At 46.3% G+C, this 25,039-nt stretch overlaps 1 long non-coding RNA gene across 1 annotated transcript; it reads right to left on the reverse strand.

Annotated features, from left to right (window-relative positions):
• Positions 1-18,692: 18,692 nt before the first annotated feature.
• On the reverse strand, positions 18,693-23,226 carry LOC129784723 (uncharacterized). Its single transcript, XR_008747735.1, has 3 exons — positions 23,068-23,226; positions 21,611-21,808; positions 18,693-19,001 (listed from the first exon to the last, which is right to left on the reverse strand). It is a non-coding gene; the product is annotated as an uncharacterized LOC129784723 (long non-coding RNA).
• Positions 23,227-25,039: the final 1,813 nt, after the last annotated feature.

Here is a 25,039-nt window from a genome sequence, read left to right on the forward strand (position 1 = left end):
CTTATTCATACATATTAAGTATTCATACATAATCATAATATTTCCAGTAAATCATTAACATATTCTCCTCCTATATCCGATTCTGCGCAGTAGAGCTTAGAAAGGTCTAGAAATGGGTCTGGGGTACGATTTGGGTAGGTGGTATGTGAGTCGGTGGTTGCGATCTCCCCCTGCCGGAATTCCCTGCCACTAAAGTTCACGGTTTCTTGGCAGGTAACCACAAGCTGTTCCAGTCGACTCCTCCCAATTTCCATTAATCTCATATTCTGACATCTCAATACACTTTCTACATACAGAAGACTGGTCAGATACAAAGAAACCTTTCAAACCCTAAATTATTACCTAAGTTTCAACAATAATTCCAGCCCATTCTTCTGGCCTTGGTACAGGATGTACAGAGGGTCTCATAGCAGCTTTTACTGAGCAATTATAAGTTTCCTCAAAATATATTTTTATCCTTCTATATTTCTATTCTATAAAATAATTCTATAAAATCAAATAATCAATCAAATAAAGTCAATCAATCTTAACTTATTAACAAATCGATAACATTTCCCCCCTTTGAAAGTGTTGAAAATCATTATTTCAATACTTTCACATTATTTACATATCATTTGTTTCAACATATTTTGGTGGTGGCTATACCTTGGTGGACTGGTTGGTACTTCTCTCATGATCATACGATTGATTGCAATTCTGTTGGTAAACTGCTTCTTCAAACATGCATATACCAACATGATCATCAAAAAGACAACCGGTAACAAAAACAAAGTTTTGATTATGGATTGTATCCAAGAGCTCAAGTGTTGCAGAATGGCTGTGTGATCACGGCCATGACTCCCTTAAAGATCTTTGTGAAACAAAGTTAGCGTAAGTTAGCTGAAGCAGGCCTTGCAGCTATGCTGAGGCATGCTGATAAGGAAGCTGAGAAAAACTGACCTTGTGCCTAATGTTGTAAATAACTTTGAGGAATTCGCGTAGACAAGAGAGAAAAAAAATATGTAGCTAGCTAACCGCAGAAACCGCAAGTAGGAGGACGTATGAAAATGTAACCCTTTAGAGCTTAGCCAATCAGCAGATGACTTGTAGGCATAATTAAATGGAACTGTATATAAGACATAATCGCGCCGTAATAAATCGAAGCTTGCTCTATCACTCACATTGAGTTTGCCCGCTTGACTTCCCTCGCCGTCAACACTCAAGTTCCATCCTAATTTGTTAAAAATTTTTCCAAGCCAATCTTCTGACATATCCTTTTGAATTGTTTCAGTTTCTTTTTCAGTTTTTCCTAATAGGTCTAGATCATGTTCCACATCCTGAGTGGCATTTGGAATGTGGATACAACAGTGCTCCAGTTCATCCTTGAGATATACACATACTCCATGTTCTTTAAGTAGGAGCATATCTGGTGCCATTCTATTTTGTAAAGTCATTCTAGAGGTCGCCTGTAATTGTATGTTCAATTCCTTAAACCCCTTTTTGGTAACGTTTGCTAATTTTTCCACTTGACCAGTTAACTGATAGAGCCATGCTCTGTTTCTATATGATGCTATAGGATTTAAAAGTGATTCAATTGCCCAGCCAATTTTCACTCCTGTAGATGGTTCATTCCAAGTATCATCATTTGTCTCAGATCTCTTTGTTCGTTTCAGTTCTATATTCTCTAGGGATCCTCTAAATGGTGATTTCTTCCAAATCGGACACAATGTTGGCACGCCTGAAGTTATTTGTTTCACTTTACCATCTAATGGTAGATGAGTGGTCCAGGTTCCATCTCTTAATGCCCGAACTAAATGTCCTGGACTTCAAATAGTAGTTTTACTACAACTAAACAAAGTTCCTTTTCTAACTATAAAAGTGCTGGTTAAATTGAGAGTGTTCTTAAGACCTCGACAAAAACAACCATATGTTAAAACAGTGGCCTACAGAGGAATTCTTTGGATTACTAAGTCTGCATTGCTGCAGTCATACACTTTTTCACATTTCCACCATGGCACTATTTTATTTTCCTTCTCTCCCGATGAAGTTGACCTATCATTGACCCAGGGTAATACTGAAAAAACTTTTCCATCCCAGGTAAAACACCAAGAAGTTCTTGCCATATACTGAAAATGGGAAAATATGGACATAGACCATATAGAGTCCCATTGTGCTACTAATTGGGTACCTTGGCCAGTTTTGTTACACTTCCATTTCATGATACTTCTGCTCACATTGGTTTTAAGTTGTTCATCATAAGAACACCATCCTAAGTGGAGATTTGGACCCCCAGGAAGAAGAACTCAAGCTATGGCACTAGGTCAGGATCCTGTTATAAAATCATAATTCAATAGTTTGGTTGTTTTTTTTTTTTACAATCTGTTTCCTTACCTGGTGACTTCCACTGTTTTCTAATAACCTTTACGTGTTCATACCATTGAGTCACTGGCCTTTGTTCACAGTAGGTGGTTTCATTTTTATGTTCCAGATTGGTCAGATTCATAGTTAAAATTCCCCATGGAATAGATTCACTTACTGCCCTCGGTATTGGCAAACAAGCAGTGATCTGCGTGACATTTTGTAAATTGGCAAATTCTTTAATCAATCCTACCATCAAATTTTCCTCAGCCATTTGTTTGGGAATGTCAATCACTTGTTCTGTTTCTATTTGTCTTTTGTTCCTGTCCACCAAGCCGGCCCATGATCCCACCAACACTACCGACCAAAATAAAATCCAATATAAAAATTAGACATGTTTCAGCGTCAATTTTAAAGTCTCTGGGTCACGATTGACAATCTTCCATGGAGTAGGTGCTTTCTTCACTCGAGTATAATGTCTCCAAGCATCTGATTCTGCTATCTTGATAGCTGTAAAAGTGGTTAACAGTATCTGGAAAGGTGCTTTCCAGCGCTCCTGCAAAGGTTCGGAGGCCCAGGTCTTCACATAGACATAATCTCCTGGTTGGAAATCATGCACTGAATTTTCCAGGGATAAAGGTCTATTCCAAATTACTACACTCCAAATCGCAGCCAAAGTTCTCCTTAGAGAAAGCAAATAGTTATATACATCCTGCTTTCCTTTTACATGTATGTTTAGATTTGGTTCTGGAGACTCATATGGTTTTCCATATAATAATTCATAAGGACTGAGTGAGGTTCCACTCTTTGGCTGTACCCTGATTCATAATAATGCCAATGGAAGTGCCTGAGGCCACTTTAGACTGGTTTCTTGACAAATTTTACTTATTTGTCGTTTCAAAGTTTGATTCATCCTCTCCACTTTTCCACTAAATTGCGTTCTCCAAGACGCATGCAAATCCCAATTAATACCCAATACTTTGCTAACACTTTGGACTACTTCAGCAACAAAGTGTGGACCTCTGTCAGAGGAAATTCCAATAGGAACTCCAAATCCCGGAATTATTTCTTGTAATAACCACTTCACAACCTCTTTTTGCTTGTGTGGTGCGACAGGGAAGGGCTTCTGGCCATCCTGTAAAAGTATCAACCCCTACCAGGATGTACCGGTACCCATTCTGTCTATAGGTAACTCTGAAAAATCTACTTGCCAATCATCTCCAGGTTCTGTACCAGATTTCAGTCTACCCTTTTGAACCTTTTTCTTAATCACTGGATTATTTTTCAAACATACTTCACACTTTGCAGTTACCATTTTAGCTATTCCCAACATCTTAACTGATATTACTTGTTTTCGTAAAGATGTTACTAAGGCTTCTGCTCCCCAGTGACATTCCTGATGTCTCGTTTGAATTATCTCTCTCATCACAAGAGGTGGAATTACTACCTGTCCATTAGGAGTTACCCACCATCCCGCTAAGTTTTTCTTAGCATTTAATAACGGACTCAATTTGTCATCTTCCTCTGAATATCTCGGGTTTTCCCTAGGAAGGGTTACTGTTTTAGAAGGAATTATTGCCATTTGCAATGCTTGTTTCTTTGCTACCTTTTTTGCTGTTCTATCAGCTAAATTATTCCCAGCTATTATTTTTGTATTCCCAATCTGGTGTGCCTTACAGTGCATGATTGCTACTTGATCTGGCCTTTGAACTGCTTGCAATAATCATAAAATTTCTCTTTGATGCTTAATGTTTGATCCTTGAGAGGACAATAACCCCCTCTCTTTCCACAAAGCTCCATGGACATGCACTACCCCAAAGGCATATTTTGAATCAGTCCAAATATTTACTCTCTTTTCTTTGCTTAGTTCTAAGGCTCGAATTAAAGCGATGAGTTCTGCCTTTTGGGCTGATGTGGTACTCGCCAATGCTCCTGCTTCTATAACTGTGGTCTCTGTTGTTACCGCATATCCGGCGTATCGGACTCCTTGTTCCATGAAGCTGCGTCCATCACTATACAGTTCCCAGTCTGGTCGCTCCAGTGGTACATCCTTCAGATCTTCACGACTGGAATAAACATACTCGATGGCAGCCAAGCAATCATGTTCCAGTCGTCCTTCTTCCTGTATGGAACTTAAAAACACTGCAGGATTTACCAGGTTAGTTGTCTTTAGAATCACATCATCCTGTTCAGTCAGTACTACCTGGTACTTCATCATTTGGCTGGGAGACAGCCAGTGTCCCCCCTTCTGTTCTAGGACAGTTATCACCATGTGTGGGACATAGACTGTTATTGTTCTTCCCAAAGTCAATTTCCGAGCTTCTTGTATGAGCATCACTGTTGCTGCCACTGCTCGAAGGCAGTTTGGCCACCCTCTACTCACTGTGTCCAGTTGTTTAGAGAAATATCCGACTGGTCGTTTCCAGCTTCCTATCCTCTGGGTTAACACGCCCGGTGCAAGGTGTTGCCTTTCATGAACAAACAACTGGAAATCTTTGGTTGGATCCGGCAGTCCCAAGGCAGGTGCAGACATTAAGCCACGTTTTAACTCTACAAAAGCCTTTTGTTGTTGTGGGCCCCATGCAAAGGGAGGGTTCTTTTGGGCCTCGTACAGCGGTTTAGCTATTAGCCCATAGTTCATGATCCAAAGGCGACACCACCCAGTCATTCCCAAAAATGCTCTGAGTTCATGAATATTTCTCGGCTCAGGTATACCACAAATAGCTTCTTTGCGATCTTTTCCTAATTGTCGTTGTCCTTTTGAAATCTCAAAGCCCAGATATATCACAGTCTGGCAGGCTGTCTGGGCTTTCTTCCTGGACACTTTGTATCCATTTAGTCCCAGGAAATTCAAGAGGTCGATAGTCACCTGTATACAAATAAATCTTTCTTCTGTAGCAATCAATATATCATCCACATATTGTAAAAGTAAATGTCCAGGTCATGGATATTTCCTGTTTCCAGATTTCAAATTCCTTTGCTAACTGATTTCCAAAAATAGTTGGACTGTTTTTAAATCCTTGGGGTAATCTAGTCCATGTCAACTGCATCTTTCGCCCGGTTTGAGGATTTTCCCATTCAAAAGCAAACAGTTATCTGCTTCCCTTTTCCAAAGGTATACAAAAGAAAGCAGCTTTTAAATCAAGCACTGTAAACCACTGATAAGTCTCCCTCAATGCTGTTAACAGTGTATAAGGGTTTGCTACTACAGGATAAATGTCCTTAACTATTTGATTTACTGCTCTCAAGTCTTGTACCAGTCTATATTCACCCAAAGGTTTTCTGGCTGGTAAAACAGGAGTCTTATACTCAGATTCACATTCTTCCAAAATGTTATACTCCAAAAATTTATCACTCAATTTCTTCAATTCCTGTCTCACTTCCGGTTTGATTGGATATTGTTTAATTCTCACTGTTCCTGCGCCTTCCTTCAAATCTATTTTAACCGGTTCTGCTAGTTTCGATTTACCAGGAATATTTGTTTCCCATACAATAGGGATCACTGCCAAATCCACCTCCGGTGGAATTTCTTGATCCTTTACCTTTTCTTGTATCATCAGGATTTCTCCCAGTTTTGACTCAGGTATTTTCAAGAAAAGTTCTCCTTCGTCAAAAACAATCTGTGCATTTAATTTGGATAACAAGTCTCTTCCTAAGAAGGGTATCGGACATTCTGGTACACACAAAAATTCATGTGTAATTATCTTATTTCCAAATTTCAAATCCAGGGGTTGCAGGAATGGCCTGTTTTTGTTCCAATTTTTCCTTTACCGGTATTTAATAAAAAAAATGTTGCTCCTGTATCCACTCCCAATCTCACAATTTGAACAACACTTTTTTCCACTTTCTTATTATCAGAAGTTATAGCCATTACCAAATTATCTCTAATAGTTAGCTTACATTCATCCTGCCGATCCTTTCTTTGTCTTAAGGAAAAGAACAAATCCACATTTGGCATTTTATTCCATTTCCTTTCTCTTTTACAATACAGCATTAACTGCAGAATAGTGTTATAATTCAGTGTCCCATTCGTGGGCCACTCTTCCTGATCATCCAATATACACAAAGGCCACCAATTATTACAATACTCAAATTATTACAATACTCAATCATCTGGCTCTTTTGCAGATCATCATATAAATTTCCCCAATGTGCCAATAAACATCCCAACAAAAAATTTTTCGGGATTTTGTCATTTACAGCAAGATTACCCATGCTTTTACTTTTAAACAACCGAGTTAATTTAGTTGCCATTGTGTAATCACTCACAATACAATACACAATTATTCAACTCTGTCACTCCGATCCGCGGATCCACACTCCACACTCGCTTTCGTTCTCAATTACACATCTCACCCTTACAACCACACTCACACTTTCCCACAGTTACTTTAAACAAACATATAACACAATATTATACCTCTTAATTTTCTTCTTAATACACAAACTCACAAAAACAACAAAAAACCCCCAAAACTTCTTCTAACTTCTTGTTAGAGGCACTACCTTAGAGAACACTATAGCATGTAGTTTCTCTTGTTTCCACTTATGTCCAACCCTGCAATAGCTTTCGCTTATGTCTTACGGGCAGGCGCCTAGGCTTCCTCTTCCACAAGGATCCTTTAGTCCAACCCTGCGCAGCTTTCACCGCGTCTGACAGGCAGACTTACTCAGTGAGACTCAAACCCACTGGTGGGTATCCAACCCACTCCTTACCATACACTTATTATAGTGGGACTCCTACCCACTTCCTCTAGTGCACTTAATTACTTACTTTAGTGGGACTCCAACCCACTTACTACAATTAAAAAAAAGAAGTGTCTTACCAAAAATCCAGGGAACGTCGCGAAGAGCCTTACGGATCGGGGATCGATGGGTATCCCCGAGAAATCCTCGGTGCCGGCTGGAACCGATCAGGTCCCCGACTCCTCCGGTCTCCTTCAGCGAGGTCCCATCTGGGTCGCCAAAACTGTTACCGAAATCTCAGAATGAAGAACTTATCGACACCAATGTGATGTAGATAAGCAGACACTTCTTTATTGACGGTCGGGTGCGTGAGTGAGTCTTCTCACGATCAATGCACGCCAGGTCTCAAAATCAGACACCATATATAGAACTTATTCATACATATTAAGTATTCATACATAATCATAATATTTCCAGTAAATCATTAACATATTCTCCTCCTATATCCGATTCTGCGCAGTAGAGCTTAGAAAGGTCTAGAAATGGGTCTGGGGTACGATTTGGGTAGGTGGTATGTGAGTCGGTGGTTGCGATCTCCCCCTGCCGGAATTCCCTGCCACTAAAGTTCACGGTTTCTTGGCAGGTAACCACAAGCTGTTCCAGTCGACTCCTCCCAATTTCCATTAATCTCATATTCTGACATCTCAATACACTTTCTACATACAGAAGACTGGTCAGATACAAAGAAACCTTTCAAACCCTAAATTATTACCTAAGTTTCAACAATAATTCCAGCCCATTCTTCTGGCCTTGGTACAGGATGTACAGAGGGTCTCATAGCAGCTTTTACTGAGCAATTATAAGTTTCCTCAAAATATATTTTTATCCTTCTATATTTCTATTCTATAAAATAATTCTATAAAATCAAATAATCAATCAAATAAAGTCAATCAATCTTAACTTATTAACAAATCGATAACAATAGTATACTACTGTGTGTGGGTGAGTGTCCCACAACCCAGGGGAAAAGTGTCTGAGCTGCAGCAACTAGCAAACTAGTTGTCCGATACAACAGTTGAAGGGAAAGCCTCGCGCTTCCCCTGTTCCAGCCTTGCAGTCCTGCTACTGCTTGTTGTGTTTGGTGAGCATAAGGACCGCTGAGCTGGCTGGAATTGACTGAAATAAGGACTGGTTGAGCTGACCGAATAGCGAGTCTCCCCTAGAAAAAGACCATTACTATAGTTATACAGCAAACACCCTAAAAATCATTCTTCTTGTTTAAGTTTTATAAGAAACATATATATATATATATATAAAGAAATATTTAAAGAACTGTATAGATCTGTGCTAGAAAACCTAGGACATCTACTTACAGGTAGTAGAGTAGAACTCCTCCTTACTGATTCAAAACAATCCATCCAAGACACAAGCTGAGGAAACACTTCTGCTGTTTTTGAGTCGGTTACTGTACTCTGTCAGCAGCACATTGCTGGAGACAGAAGAGAAGAATTAATGTCTTCTGGAAGAATACAGTGTCCAACAGAAACGCAAACCCAGCATCACTAAATTTGCACCCCAATCTAGAACATTAACTGTGTCCTCAGCAGCATCAAAACAGGTTTGCAAATGCACGAAATTTATAACTATTGCATGTATTCTTGTGATGACGTAATGAAAATAAAAAGGCATGCCCAGTGACTAATGTTCACTCAGATTGAATACTTATTTCCATTGAATTTTAAACTCATTGGATGAAAAACTTGCTCAGCAACTTTTTTTTTTCTGGAAAAGAGCCGTTTAGCAAGTGTTGTGACCACTCCTTAAATGGTTTTCAGTTCATTGGTCCCCCTAAAGAGTTCTCCAGTTAAGCTCGTTCTATTATGCAAGTGTGAAATATTTTTTTTCTTCCTAGCCTGAAGTTTTCTTTTAACCTAAACGTAGATAGCTTAAATTGATATCACCTAGGCTCTTTTATCTTTATGCTACTCTTTTCCAATAGCCATGATGTTTTGTTCGCCTCTCAGATGGGAAAAGTGTGTGGTTGTAGAATGGTAGTGCATTTTTTTTCTGTGGGGCAAAAAACCAAGGGCGTATTGGAACCCTGCTGTGACAGGTCTGAACGTTAAAGCTTGATCTAAAAATAAAAGAGTTAACAGAATAGTGATTTGAATTTAAAAAAAAAAAAGGGAAAGGCGGGAGGGTGGGGAGACACGGACACGACACACCAGAATACAGCAATATTATCCAGAAATCCTGCGTCTTTGCATCTCACGTACATTCTCATTGTTTCTTCGCTCCTTTCCTGTTTGCATAGGTGAAATGGATCAGCACTTCATCTGGCAAGTTGTTTTTCTTCCCTTCCTCCTGAAGGGGAGGCAACTCCCTGGTACTCTTGGACTTCTTTGTTTCAGTGACACCTTGATGGAGCAGACAGAGATAAGGAGCATTAGATGCAGGAGCTGGAGCAGTATCAGAAGACTGAAGCCTATAAATCTTTAGCAGGAAAGCACAGGACAGACTAAAGGCAAATCACACAGACAAGGTATTGAATGGGACAAAAATATGTGCCTGGAACAACACAAGATTCCCAGCTGGTTGTGCAGACTGACACTCGTTTACAGCCTTTGATGTAAAGGCTTGTTAAAACGTGGATGCTCATCTCAGGGAGCTCATCTGTGGGTGTGAAATAGAACATTTTTCTTCCGGCAAATCCTAGTTTCATAAATACGACATACAGCAACCTACACCAGAAATAATAATTGTCATTATTTTGTCACGGCAGTGACCAAACCATTGTTAATTGTTCTCCATTGTTCTGGTATTGCTTGTTAAAGAAAATGTGTTTTGAATTCAGAAATTTAAAGTGCTAAAGCAGCTAAGTGGCAGAACCAGGCCTCGTCCCCAGTATAGCCCTAATCCAAGGCTGGTTTAACACCCAGTCCAGTTAATCACTGGGAGAACAGAGAAACAACAGATGATCACCTTGTGCACACACGTGCTCGCAGAAATGCAGGTGTTTCAAGAAAAAAAAATCAGTATATGTGAATAGGAATTGCTGTTCAAAGACTAAGTGTGCTTGAAGGAGTGTGTGAGTTAAAGCAGGCAGAAAGAAGATCACGATCCGAGGAGGAGCTTGGAACCGAGGCAGAGACTGGAAGCAAATAGATGAATCAACAGGGACAGGGTCAGGTGATGGATTTGCAGAATGGACAAGACCAAAGGAAACTTCTAAAAACTTTGGACGTTGACTAACGATTTGATAAGTGTGTATAAGCTGTGCTGTATCCCTTTGCTCTCTGCCACTCGCTGGGGCGGTGGCCCAGCTCTGAGGGGCGATTAAAGCAAACCTAGTGGTACCCACGTCTGTGTAAATTTCTCCCTTAACACTATATGTGAAGCATATGATGGAAATGCTGGTAATCCACCGGTGTTGTGACTGTTGACTGATGTCCCGTGTTAGAATAAATACAAGTACAATGGCTAACAGGCCTCACATGCATGAAGAACACGAGAACGGTGGTGCTGGGTCAATGGGTCTGTGCTTTTCTCTAGCGCTCTCCTTGCTACCACCTAGCACTCAGCTGGCAAGCTCATGGGCACAGCCAGGACCAGTCCAGCCTCTTGTTTTCCAGGGAGCCGATCACAACACGTATGGGAAACAGACAGTAGACAAGACGTAGTTCTTCATATCCTTTCCGTTGTTTTGCTAGAGAATCTAAAGTTTGATAGACCTTATTTTGTTTGTATTTACATTGGCACTTCAGTGGGTCCAGACCAAATGGCCACTCTCTACCTGACTGCTGCAAAAATTGGTTTGAGCCCTCGGTTAGTAACCAGCCGTTGGTTAACTTTGTCTTTGAAATACAGCAACCTATGGTGGAATAGGAAACTGAGACAGTTAGGGACATCGGTTGTATTTACTCGAAGGAGGTGGAAAATTTTCTAGGGAAATTTTTTAATAGTGTTAGCATAAAAATCCTGTATGTGGCACATGAGCGACTGCTCTAGGCATATGACTTTTTAGAATTAGAAGCCATCCCTGCCTTAAGTGACACATTTAGAAAAAGTCTCTACGTGAATATTAAGCTCACACAGCAAAGCTGCAGCTACCTGATAGCACAGTATTTTTCCTGGTTTGGAGGATTTTTTTATTCACCTAAAACTTTCCAACAGTCGTCACTGCTAGTTTATTCCCTGTATGACAAATAAGTAGTAAATGAAGGTGTTTTCATACAATGGAACAATCTGCATGCTTGCATTTTTTTCACAGCTGTTGCAAAGGTGTACTTGAAACCCTGAAGAGCTTTTGCTTTTTATACTACTGAAAACCACACTACACAGCTTTTTGCAAATTTCCAGTCTGGAGAATCGCAGAGTAATTGTTCATTTGTTTCCGTGAAAGAAAAAACCCCAACACATCTTCCTTTAGAGGCAATATTTTGCTGCAGATTTTAGTTCTATCTTTTCTATTTCATCTACCTCTTCTCCAGCTCAGAAAGGTCTAGTTCTTTAGAAATTCTTTTCATTTGATGTGTTAGAATATCTCTGTGTAGTAGTCGAAAAGGAACTGGACCTGCCCTTTGTCTCACCAAATTCTCATTTCTATAATACATGCAGTTTTCCTTTACTTACTAAAGAAAATTACCAAATCCCATACAGCTACCTGGGATCATGGATCAATCTGAATATGCATGGCCCAGCACTACTTTTTGCAACTGATCTAATATTCTGTGCCAAATTCTATCATAACCCAGGAATGGAAATAATAGGGATGACATACTTTGCATATCTTCTCTGCAGGTTGTTACGACCCGCTGCAAGTATATAAGAAAAAAATACAGGTAGTGGACATTTCTAAATAAACCTCTGACATCTGAAGAAGTCATTTTAATATCAGATTTATTCTCACCATACTTTCTGCATGGAAGACCAGAAGAATCTATGCTTTTAATACAATTTGTGCAGGAAAGCATTGGCAAAAATACTAGAGTACTTGTAATGTTTGTTCCTACACCAAACATGCTGAGGTGAGGCTTAAAAGCCCACCTGTGAATTCACATTTGCCGCAGTGCTGTTAGTAAAAGCTGTAACTATCCGTATTTTTTTGAGAATGCTTAAAATGAAACACAACCTAACTCTCAGTTATAGAACAGTGTAGCACAGCAAAGACGTTATCATCTAATTTTTTCATTATAAGATGTGGGTGCATAACCAGGAAGAACACTAACAATTATTTCTTAGTAAACCTTTCCAGCATAAAACTATTTAGTGGGGCAGTGCAAATCAGAACATACTCTGACTTTAACACGAAAGAACACTTCTGCTGTATAGGTAGACAAAAAAATTGACTTAGTGGGATATTTTCGTTCTCACAGTGCTGTTTCCTCTCCTTTCATTGTCAGTAACGCAGTGATTTTTGTGGGACATTAGGGTTAGCATAGATGTTAGGTTAGCTTTAGATGCTTTACATGTTAGAGATGTATTCCTCGTGATTCTGCTCCACGCACAAGAAAAAGCCCGGTTTGCCTTTGCCTGGAGCGGGACTCAGTATGTTTTCAAACAGTTTTCCGCAAGGATACAAACACTGCCCCACTATCGCTCACAATGCTCTGGCCACAGCCTTAGCACAGATCACCATTCCACCTGGCCTCACAGTGTATCGATACATCGATGGCATCCTCAGCGGGGCAGAAGGGCCAGAAAGCATTACAGATGCAATGAAAACTATTTGGGCAACACTAATCAAGTTGGGACTGGAAGTCCCAGAGTCAAAGTGCCAAGGGCCAGCATGAGAAGTTAAATTCCAGGGAGTCTGGTGGGTTGCAGGAGCTGCCTCTCTTCCACCAGACACACTGGAAAAGAAAGAATCTGGGCACAACCCATCCAGTACGCTGGAACTACAACAAGTTCAAGGGACTGTGAAGTACTGGCGTAACCATATTCCTGCCTTTTCCGTCATTGCTCGTCCCTGGTAGAATTTGTTATAAAAGGGAAAATCATGGCAGTGGACATCTCATCAGCTCTGTGGTACTGTCAAGTTCCCCTTCCTGCAGGAGCATAACAGAGCCTGGCCGCGGGCTCTCCACTCCACTCCAGCCCCCGTTACTCCTGTCAGCACGTGCTGAGGTTGCAGGCTGCGCTGCTTAGGGAGCCGTGGCAGCACACATTTAGGATGGTGAATGCCAGCCATCCTGAAAGCGATAGCTGTCTCTTACCCTAAAAAGTTTCCTGTAATACTATGCTTCTCTGAGGTCCCACTTTTCTCAAATTGCCCCCACCCCAAAGCAATTTCCCCACAGGGTCCCTAAGCAAGGCAGTAGAGGAGTGGCTCTCTCAAACTCCCTCCCAGCCCTGCCCTGGCTGAAAGAAGGCAGAAAGAAGCCTTCAAATGAGGGAAATTCTGGCTGCAAGAGAATACAAGCTGACCAGGTCTTGGGATCCACTGACATCAACAGAAATTTAGGTGAAAACTCCCCTTTGACATGAAACTCAACTCCCAAACCAAAAAACAGTTGTGATGGGAAACTATGGTGGGGGTGGGAAATCAGCACTGAGGGCAGGAAAGCATCAGCAGGATGGGAAACCATTGAGTTGGGAAGTTGTTCTGTCATTAAAAGTCAAACTGTCACAACGCTGGCTGACTCAGGTGCTGGCATAATGATCGCCATGGAGATGGAACCCCAGAACACTGTTTGCCCCAACAAACGCCACACTGGCCAACTGCTGCGGCACAGAGCAGCACGCTCCTCGTGGTGCTCCTGCCCTTCGGGTAACCCCCAACCAGCTGTGCCGGCCAGCATCTCACCCCATCACCCCCCTTCGCTTCTGCCCACAGAGAGGTTCCCCCTCCAGCTGCCGACAGGACCAGAGGTGCCCGGCATGAGCTTCACCACCCTGACCATGCCGCCACCGGTCACTGCTGGTGTGCTGCCCTCTGTCCCGGGGCTGCTGATCACCGTTCGGCCTTCCCAGCTCCACATTGTCACCCACCAGCCCGCCCTGGCAACCTGGCAGGGTGTGCAGGGGCCCCTGGGGGACTCGGGGCAGGTCGTGCAGCTGCCACATGTGCTGCAGCTCCCCAGCGGTGTGCAGCTGCCCCCGCTGCCTGCCCCTTGTCCCCCTGCCTATGGCCAGGGACAGCAAGTGGTGATGGGGACACTTGTGCCCCACCAGCCAGTGGGGCTGGGCCCATGGGACGTGGGCCAGGGGCAGCCCCTCTACCCTACGGGCTGCACTGTGCTGAACGTCCCTGCCCATGCTGGGCCCCTGCCACCCCAACACCCTGCGGCTCAGCACTGCGTGCAGGTCTCCCCTGTGCTCCGCACCCATCCTGGCAGCGCCCAGAAGCTGTTGGAGGCCTTTAACAATGACGTGGTGGCCAGTGAGGATGGCGTCCCTGCTGCCACCCCCTGCCAGCCTGCCCTGGATATGCTCTCTGGCAGAAGCAGGATCAAGCACCAAGGTGAGGTCTGCAGGGTGGCAGAGCCCATAGGGGGTGACCTGCACCAAGGAAGGCTTGCATCACCCTGGGGGTGGCTTGGCTTCATTTGCTTTTTCAGAAGTGGTGACCACCCCGCCAAGCCCAGAGAATCTCCTGGACCTGCCCGAGCTGGGGCCAGATGCCTTCAACGAGGCCTTCCCTGAGCTGGCAGAGGACAATCTGCAGTTTCAGGATGAGCATTCGTCCACCGTGGACAGCAGCGACCCGCTCGCCTGGCTCGACAGCATCCTGGAGCTCCCTGAAGTTCTCAGCGGCTCCTGCTTGACCACCCTCCTCAACAAGTTCCCGGAGTTCTCAGAGTACATGGCAAAGGGTGGCTGCTCCAAGGAGCAATCGCTGGTGGCAGGGCTGGGGGGCAGCGAGGACACCGACCGTGGTGTCCCTGATGTCCCTGTCTTGACCACCACCCTCAACAGGATCCCTGACCTCTTAGAGTGCATGATGGAGGGCAACTGTCCCAAGGACCAAGTGGTGGCCGCAATGCAGGAGGACACCAACCCCTCCTGGCAGAGGGTGGCAACATCCCCCTTGCTGGACGCCAAAGGCAAGCAGGGTGGGCTGGCAGCGGTCTTCCCCACCCGGCTGCCAGAGAGTCCCATGGAGCCCTCTCAGGAGGGTCCTATGGACACTTCAGAGGAGAGCCCCTTGAAGGGATGCTCAGAGGGTGCCCACAAGGGTCTCCCAGAGGGTCCTCAGCAGATCCTGCTGAATAGTCCCCTGGCCAGCCCCCCGACTGCACCCCAGCATCATCCGCCCCGCATGGCCCAGCTGGTGGAGGAGGTGCTGCAGAGGCAGCCCCCGGTCATTTTGACCCGCTTGCCACCACCACCGGGCATCTTCTCCTGCCGGGTGGTGCCCAGATCAGGCAAGGCTGCTGGTAAACAGGCCAAGCGCCCCACATTGGCTGACACCCTCGGGATGCCAGAGATGTCCCCATGGGGCAGCATGCCACCCAAGAAGAGGAAGAAGATGGTGGTGTGCCCGGTGGCAAAAAGCTCCAAAACCCTCTGGGAGAGGAAGCCACACAGGGATGCCACGGCAGTGGGCTGTAGTGGGGAGCAGGGGGGCAGCAGCAAGCAGAGGCCATCCAATAGCGACTACGTGCCCAGCAAGCGAGCCAGAACCCTGAGGAACACTGGGAGACAAGGTGCTCCACGCTGCTCCAGTCACCGTTGATATATTGATAGAGAAGGTGTGGAGCACAGATCCCTCTGACGTGTGACCTGCACCCACCCACTGCAGCCCCAGCCCTCTACCAGATCTGTCTTTCTTAATTCATTAAAGGTTTGATGTTCCTTGCACAGTGCCTCTGCCTGCGGTCATTCACGCAGTGGGAGATGAGGGTTAATGCAGCCCCTGCCACATGCAGAGATCTGACGCTCCACCTTCCCCTCTGTCGAGGTGACACCTCCACAAGAGCTGACCCACTCTCTAAAGTATTTACAAATGAAGGGACTTCTCATCAAGGGAGGCAGCCTTGGCAGGGGTGAGAAACAAAGAGCAGGTAGTGGAAAGAGCACCATTATCTAAGTTGCGCAGGAAGAAGACTTCCAATGAGGAAAGTTCTGGCTGCAAGAGAACACCAGCTGATCAGGTCTTGGGATCCACTGACATCAACAGAAAATGAGTTTAAAATAGGACAAAGATAATGGTGGCAGTGGGAGATGGGGACCTCTAACTGAAATAGTTCTGCCCCAAAGAGGCCAAAATCCCACTTGGGGAGCATGCGTAGTCCGTAAAACACTTCAGCAGTGCTACTGAGGATGCGTACGCGTTTGCATTAGAAGCGAGAAACCAGCCACCAAACCTGTGTATGACACATGACTATGCAACGTGCGGCGCTCTGAGAAAGGCCCCGAACCCCTTCTCAGTGTTCCAATTGGACCTAAAAACTTTGCACGCACTTTTTAATCGCTGCCCCCAAAGCGATTTCCCCACAGCGTCAGTAAGCAAGGCGGTGGCGGAGTGGCTCTCTCAGACCCCCTGCCAGCCCTGCCCTGGGCGCCGGTGCCTCCGGCCCTGCCCCAGCAGACGTTGCTGCGCTGAGGGAGGGGCTCCCTCCCTCTCCACTGCATTTGCAAAGGGAATGGCTGGCTCACCCTTTGCTGCCCACGCAGCCAGCCCTCACCTTTAGCTGCTGTCATTCCCAGGGGCGCCGGCTCTCTCCCAGCACCCTCACACCTTCTCCCTGCGACACTGCGAGAGAAGCATTCGCCAGGTACACGGGTGCCATCACTGCCCTGCGCAGCTGCGCACCCCAGACTGGCCCTGCCTGACTGCCTCCCTCACCAAGCACCTCCACCTCCACAGTCTCAAGCTCCATCCCTTTAGACGGAAAGGGGGTCACTTTATTTCGAAGTAACCGTTCCTCATGAGGAACACAGTCTCTTCAGGAGGCAAAATACTTCAATAGGACTTAGAAATAAAGCTGGGGCATCTGGGGGGCCACCTCATCACTACTCCAAACAATGTGTCCTTTGTGGAGAAAAACTGAGGAGCTAGACAGTTTCCAGAGGACAGCAAAACCTGACCTGCTGAGAGCTTAGGACAGTGCACGTCATGTTCTTCTTCACACTTGGTGCACGTTTGACAAGCTGCGAGATGATGGTAAATTACTTCCTTCAGAGAGGACAGCAAGACACTGTTGCCAACTCAGCTTAGGGTTTTTTGGCTTTTTTCTCTGGTTGGCTAAGCAAAGAAACGGAGGCAGTTTCGAAGTGCGCAGAAGCACAGCTGCAGACATAATTCCTGCTGTCACACAGGCAGGAGGAGTGAACTTCATCCCTTTGGGTCCTTTTGAGAACACCAAGCACCCAGATTGTGCTGAAGGATGCTTTGTACATAGGGGACCCTCGGAGAGAAGCAAACATGTCCAGTTTTATTCCCTGGGAAAGTGTCCTGACACTGTCCTGCCTCTCAGGTGGCATAGGACAATTAAAATACAGGAACTTATTAGCAAGCATGGGCTAATTCCTGGCCCACTGTGATGCTAACAGTAGCCCACAAATCTCTCAACTAGTTTTGCTCAGCCTGTATTTATGACAGTTACATTGCTCTGTGTTGTGGGGGAAAGCAGATGACACAGCTTGCCCCTTTGATGCGCAGGGCTGCGTTTCAAAGGACTACGACAATCCCAGAAAAGCACAGCATAGAACAGCTTATATGTAATTAAGTATCACATCACGAAACATACTGCATGCATCTATCCATAAAAATGGGGTTTATGTAGGCACATGCAAAATGGGTCTGCTGCTCAAAACCCAGCAAATACTGATTTTAAAAAATCATATACTGAAATGTAAGACGACATACATTTGGATTTGTCTCTAAATCCCCATGTCGATGTAATTCCTTCACTGCCATCTGAAATCGTTCAGGTTAAGGCACTTTCCACGTCAAGCAAAGAAAGCTCAACTCAGAAGGGAAAGATCCTTCTTGATGGGACGCATCATCTGTGACAACCAGACACCTTCCCTCTCGTTGAAACATAGCAGCAGAGTTAAAAGCAGTTTTAAATGCCAAGTGGAGAGGTGCAAAGTTTGAAAACTACAGGACATTCCCTTCCTAGCACAAAATAATCAACTTTTTCCCACTTCTCTGCAAACCTTAACCCCAGTGTTTTGTGTTTTTCACACTGCAGCACAGAAAGCCAGTACCCACAGCTGCACAAGGACTTCCAGTGCCAGTGTGCAAAGCATTGAGGAGTCTGGGCTCAGTCCTGGCAGTACAGGAGTGATCCACCTCAAATGCACTGCACAGTCTGCACCTGGTGGTATCACAGGCCAATAGTTAATCACTGCTTTTCCTCCCAGTAACAATAAAAAGAGAAAAAAAGAAAATCTCCTTACATCCATGGCTCTTCTTTACAGGCTAGAGGTTTATGGAAGTGATGACCCATTTCACCCAACATTCAAGACACCTTTTGAACAATTTTCAGAACTGTCCCCAAACCCCCAGATCTTACACAACAATCAGTCCAAAGAAAGTACAGAGGTCTCTGCGCTACTGGACACATGCAGGAACACTTGTGTTTACTGGACACCTTTGTAAAGGGAAAAGGCATTACACCAGCGTACCAGATCCTTGCCCAAAAGACTTTTCAAACCACCTGTTTGTTGATTCAGTCACTGCACTTCAACCCTTCCACCCACGACAACATCCTCTCAGGGGGCAGACTTGCCTGCTCTTGATCACAGAATCAGTCAGCAGAGTTCATACTGAACCAAGCTAAAAACTGGGCCCAACCTCTACGTTCATGGTTGGGATACACGGCTCCTATCACAGGGCTCACATGGCAGTCCCACCTGGGTTACGTATCTGAAGTTGCATTTCCCACGGGTCAAATATTCCTCTTCACATCTGCCTTGAAACTGAGGGCTCATGGTCAGCGAGAGAAGAGAGTTCCTTGCCTCCTGTGCAGTCAGGTCATGTTCCCCTGCTAAATGCAGCCTGCTCAGGCCTCCCATTTGTGTACAATCTGTTAAAAGAGTAAAATCAAGTCTGAAGGTTATTCATTTGCTTCCTTAAACATTCTACCATTTGCAGCATTCGGCCCCCAGAAGATGACTTCAGACATAGCAACTTCTCCAAGCAACCCGCTATAAAAGGCAGTTCAACAGAATCACCAACAGCCAGGTCTGTACCCTTGGGGAGACACTTTCAAAGCTCTTTGGAGGATCGCACTGGATCTGTGTGCTTTAGACCCCACTGCGTGGATTTACTGTTTTACTGGCAAAGGTTTTATGTACCACACGTGAACATCTTCAAAACACCTACTGTAATGGTCTCATGCATAAACAGACACAATGATCCTCTAATATCACACATGAAGAACTCAATGGATGCTCCTACCAAGGCAGTGGTTCCCTTCTGTAGCCACTGAACAAGCAAAAGGATGGATCAGAACGACATTATCAAGCTCTGAAGCAAAACTTCTGTCTTCCTTTAGCTGTAATTTAGAGCTTCATTGAGTGCTGAAGAGTGTCAGCCTGACAGCTCTGAAGCATGAAGAGCTTGATCCTCTGTGCCAGAACCACACCGGCACTGGCCACACAAGCTGCCTGCGTACTCGCAGGGTCAGGGTCAGGGTCCGGGTCCGGGTCAGGGTCTGTACTGCCCTGCCACCGCAACACAGAAGTGAGGAAAGTGAAATGGAGATAGAAGTGTTCATTCTCCACGTAGTTGATGCTGGCAGCTTCTTGCCTCCAGCATTCCTGCACCTCAGGAGCCTGGGAAATGACAACAAACGTGAAGGTTCCTAAAAATAATTTGCCTAACACACCACAGCGTAGCACTTCCATATGCCCACACCACACTTCTGGCTCCCAGCTGCTCTCCTGTACTTCCCTTTAGCTACCTGGGAGGCACCTTTTCCATCTCCTCAGATCTCAGAACACCCAACTCATGGCTCTAACATTCTTCCCCTTCCTCTCAACATCTTCCTGGTGGTCTCAGCTTTCTGCCCTCCAGATTAGGGCCTTATCATAACAGGACAAGGATAGCACTGGGTTTTTTTTCTGTAAGGAAGCCAAATACTTAAAACTCTTAATTAAAATATGAAAATTAAGAGGAAGGGAAAAGCCAAAATGACAGCCAAGTGGAAGTTTCATTTGGTGCTCAAACCACCTGAATACTTATGCTGCAGCTGCAGCCGAGAGCTGGCCCTTAGATGCCTGATCAGGATAAAGCCCCAAATCCTGCCACTAAGGTTTCAAATGACAAAATAACATCATCTAAGGGAAGGCAAAATGGATAAACACAAACATCGCCGTATGTTTACAGGGCCTTCACAGCACAGTGGTTCTCTGATGGCACCCAGAACTTAGCAGTATGAAGAATTACAAAGGTCAAGTGCTATTTATAAGCAATGCACCCTTAAATCAACACTAGTGACAAAAGAGCCAAGCACTTGACTTGCAGAACGGCAGATGATTCGTGACTTTCTCCACAGCTTCTACTACTGATGAAGCTTACAACCACCTCACCATTTGGGAACGACATCCGTTGCTAGTGTTGCTCTGGTTGGAAACTCAGCAGGCTGGCACGTTCATTCCTTCAGAGCCAGAAGGAATTTGTCATTACAGGAATTCTCATGCCACTGAACTGGCAGCAAGGTACACAAGCCTCTTAATCTCTTTTTATACTTCTACACTTGTGCCATAAAACCATTCTCCACTCTCCATCTCACTACCTCTCCAAGCAGAAAAGTCCCATCTGCCACACACTTGTCACAAACTTCGTAGGATATGACACAGGTTTCAAATACATCAGAAAGTATCAAATCAGAAACTTTAAAACATAAAAGAAAATTAAAAAAAGGTGGCAGTGGGAAATTATTTTCTACCTTTAGGTGTTAGGTTCACAAGCTGCTAGTAGTTAACTTTAACGGCTCACTATTTCAAGGTCATGATGGCAACAGTTCTGCAATGTGTGGATATCAGCAAGAGAATTGCTGCCTTGCACCCGTTCAGGTGCTCCACCTATACCTTGTCACAGATTTGATTTTTTTTGATTTTTTTTTTTGTTTTGTTTTAAATGCTTATCAGGGTAGGATCTGCCTACCAAGACCAGATTTTAAGTGAAGTTACATTATGCTCCTCTTGATTTAAATACAGCAAGATAGCTCCACTGCTACATTCAGCCACAAGAACGTAAACACCTCCAGCTCCATAGTCACCCATACATTATTTTTGTAAGGAACAAATGACTAAACATGGAACAACACTATGAAAAAGCAAAAGAATGAAACAATCAGCATTTCCCTATTTGGACCAAAATCCGAACATCTCTAACAGCAGATAAGTCTGAATTAAAAATCAACCACATCCAGATCCCAAATGGGGTAGGGGTTATTGTATGCCACAGACCTGGACTTGACTGTTGAAGGAAATCACGCACTATGGAAAATTTGAGGTGGTTCTGCAGAAGTTTAACTAGAGCCTTGGCAACTTCACTTGGGACATGAAAGGTACGTGTGCTACAGTACCACCCGCAATAAAGGAAACTAGTCTCGCAGTTTGAGTTCAACACCACATCCGCAAACCAAATGAGGCTGCTACGTTTGAGGAAGACTGATGGAAACCTCACCTGCCATCCCAAAGTTATGCTACGGCATTTCTTCCCTTTTTGCCAATTTCCTCAGCCTTGGTACATCTTTTGCAGAATCTGAAGCAAGGGCCCACAGCTTCTTCCTGTTTCTAACAGTGAATGTCTGGGTTTCACACGTTGGTTTCTTGTGCGGCGCCAATAAGACCCAACACTTGCCTTCATAAATGCATCCGTACACTAGGCAAGAAAAGGAAAATTACCAGTCACGACACTGTACTGCCCACAGGGCAACAGAGTGCCCCACTCGTAAGAGGATTGAAGACAGTAAATTACCCTCAAATATCTTCATAAAGAAGCACAGTTTAATCATGTGCTTTTAATCTGACTACCGACACAATCTAACAAGAAGACACATTAAGGGAAGCAGAGCTGTAGTTAAAAAAGTGGGGCTTCTCTTTCCTCTCCTGAGGGTTTACCATCCAGAGCTGGCTGAAGTTCTGAACCTGTAAACCGCTCCCCCATGCTTGTATGCTCGCTCTGGGAAACAAAGACGGCCGTTTGAATTCTTTTGCAGGTACAATCTTTCTTTACTTTTGAGTTGGAATGAAATGAAAAGCTACCAGCAGTCCCACTTACCGCACCATAGAGACACACCTATGGTCCATGCACATGCCTGCCCAGAAACGCATGCAGAGGGAAACCATCCCTTGGGTATCAAACACAGAAACAGCACTGAAAACCTTGACTTCTGAGAGTCCCTGCAGCGTTCTCCCAGGTCAATACACAGCATGCTTGTGGCAGGATCACCATGCGTGTGCGTCACTTGCTTTCATTTCCATCTTCATCTCTAACCTGGCACTTGCCACCTCCAGAATGCAGCATGCATAAAAGCAATTGCGTTTACTACAAGCACAGCACCATGTGAACCTTCTGCACGAAGCCCGGTATTTAAAAAAATTGCTATAAAGAATAAAAATCTGCCGGCACCACTGACACACAGACACGCTGTGTTTTCTGAACAGGGCCGATACATTAAACCTGCAAACTAAGGACTGGGACAGCTTGCTCCTTGCCCCTCTTCTTTTGCCCTCAGGCTGGTGCAGGAGCTCCTTTCACCAGAGCAGGCACACCACAGACACAGCCTCACCGAGGGGAAGGGTGGGGAGGGGATAAGGGCACAGGGGGAAAGGAAAGACCGACAGAAGCAGCTTTGCCGCCCACTGCCAAGGCCACAGCCTGCTCATCCTGTCCCCTCGCCCTGCCTGTGCTGGTCTGTGCCTCTGTCCCCCTTCCCGCCCCTCCGCTCCACTCCCTAGCCCTCTCTCCTGCTGCTGATCCTGCATTCTCTGCGGCACCCCCTGCCCCTCTATCTCTGTCCCGCTCCACCCCTCTGCCCAGTCCCTGTCCTTTCTCCATCCCTGTCCAGCCCCTCCTGCTCCCCCTGCCCCTCTGGCCGCCTCCTGTCCCTCTCCGGCCACCCCTCCGCCTTGACCCACCTCTCCCTGCCGCTTGGTGCCTCCCTTCCCCTCGTCCCTGTCCCACGGGGGCTCCGGGGCCGGGGCCTGTGCTTGGGCAGCCCTGGGAAGGGGCCATGGGGCCTACAGGGCCCGGGCTGGGGGCTGGTGACCCCCCAGGGCCCAACTGCAGGGCAGCGATGTCCCATGGCCTGCTGGGAGAAGGCGTGCCCCGGGGCATGCTGGGAGCTGTAGGCCCGGGGCTGCCCCATGGCCAGGTTGGTCCCGGGGCATGCTGGGAGCTGTAGGCCCGGGGCTGCCCCATGGCCAAGTTGTTCCCGGGGCATGCTGGGAGCTGTAGGCCTGGGGCCGCCCCATGGCCAGGTCGGTCCTGGGGCATGCTGGGAGCTGTAGGCCCGGGGCCGCCCCGTGGCCAGGTTGTTCCCGGGGCATACTGGGAGCTGTAGGCCCAGGGCCGCCCCATGTCCAGGTTGTTCCCGGGGCATGCTGGGAGCTGTAGGCCCAGGGCCACCCCATGGCCTGGTTGTTCCCGGGGCATGCTGGGAGCTGTAGGCCCGGGGCTGCCCCATGGCCAGGTTGTTCCCGGGGCATGCTGGGAGCTGTAGGCCCAGGGCCACCCCATGGCCAGGTTGTTCCCAGAGCATGCTGGGAGCTGTAGGCCCAGGGCCGCCCCATGGCCCGGTTGTTCCCAGAGCATGCTGGGAGCTGTAGGCCCGGGGCTGCCCCATGGCCAGGTTGTTCCCGGGGCATGCTGGGAGCTGTAGGCCCGGGGCCGCCCCATGGCCAGGTTGTTCCCGGGGCATGCTGGGAGCTGTAGGCCCGGGGCCGCCCCATGGCCAGGTTGTTCCCGGGGCATGCTGGGAGCTGCCATTTCCCACCCTCACCCTCCAGGCAGCCATGTTGGGCTGGGCAGGCACAGCCTGTGCTGGGGCTGTGGCCCGGCTGAGGGGATCTGTGGCTGGCCGTGGGGCGAGGGATGCCCCTTGGGCTGGCACAGGGGTGTCTGCTGCCTGCTGCCTGCTGGCTGCCTGGGGGTTCTGTGGGGAGGTTCCAGCCCCCTGCTGTGCCAGGCCCCGGGGCAGCTGGAGTCAGGCCTGGCCGGGGCAGCCCTGGGAGTGAGCTGAGAGCCAAGGAGGGAAAGAGGTGCCGGCAGGTGCCCCAGGCACCCCGACTCACAGAGCCCCCTGGAGCCGCCCCGGCGTCTGTAGGTCCTGCAGGAATAGGGCCAGCGTGTTTTTCTGCTGACTCTGACAGGGCTCTGGCTACACCTGTCCTGCTGAGGGATGGGAATATGCAGCTGCCTGGGAGAGTCACCAGCCAGAGTATGAGTGCTCCAGCCTTGTTTCCCTTGCTAGAAAACACTTCATTTTTAAATACAGCCTCTCAGCGGCGAGATCCAGGCAGTCGGGATTGCTTCCTGTAGGGAGCAGCCTGGTGACTCGAGGCTGCTGCCTTCAGTGGCAGAGCTGGACGCTTCTCCTCGCTGACAGGATTAAGTTATGAAGAATCACTCGGAGAGGCTGCAGCTAAAGCAGTGATTAACTCGACCTATTGAATAAGCCTAGTAAGGGGTGGCAGCTTTCTGAGGCACCTGGGCTATACCAATAGATGAGGGTAGTGGGGTAACAGTGCGTTGCCTTCAAGACCATACAGCACAGAGAATAAATGAAGTTCTATAACCACACGTAGAGTACAGGTGCCCCAGGAAAGTTCAGCTGAAGTTCACCAGGTTGTTGACCACCAACGATCTCTAAAGACCCCAAGAAAGGCCCCCAGGAACAAAGTGACATGTGCAAGTGCCTTATGCATATGTAAATAATTTTGAGGAAGTAGTTAGCGCAAAGTACATCTTCCCATCTGAACATGCTCAGAAAGGACCCTGAGGGGCTGGATATTGAACGGTGGAGTGTGTTGATGGGTCGTAGCATGTTTTTTTTCCTTCTCACACAAAATTCATTTTGTTTTGTGGGTAAGCAAAACTGCATATTGCAAT

Source organism: Falco peregrinus, chromosome 6 (assembly GCF_023634155.1).
Source record: "Falco peregrinus isolate bFalPer1 chromosome 6, bFalPer1.pri, whole genome shotgun sequence".
Taxonomy (NCBI): domain Eukaryota; kingdom Metazoa; phylum Chordata; class Aves; order Falconiformes; family Falconidae; genus Falco; species Falco peregrinus.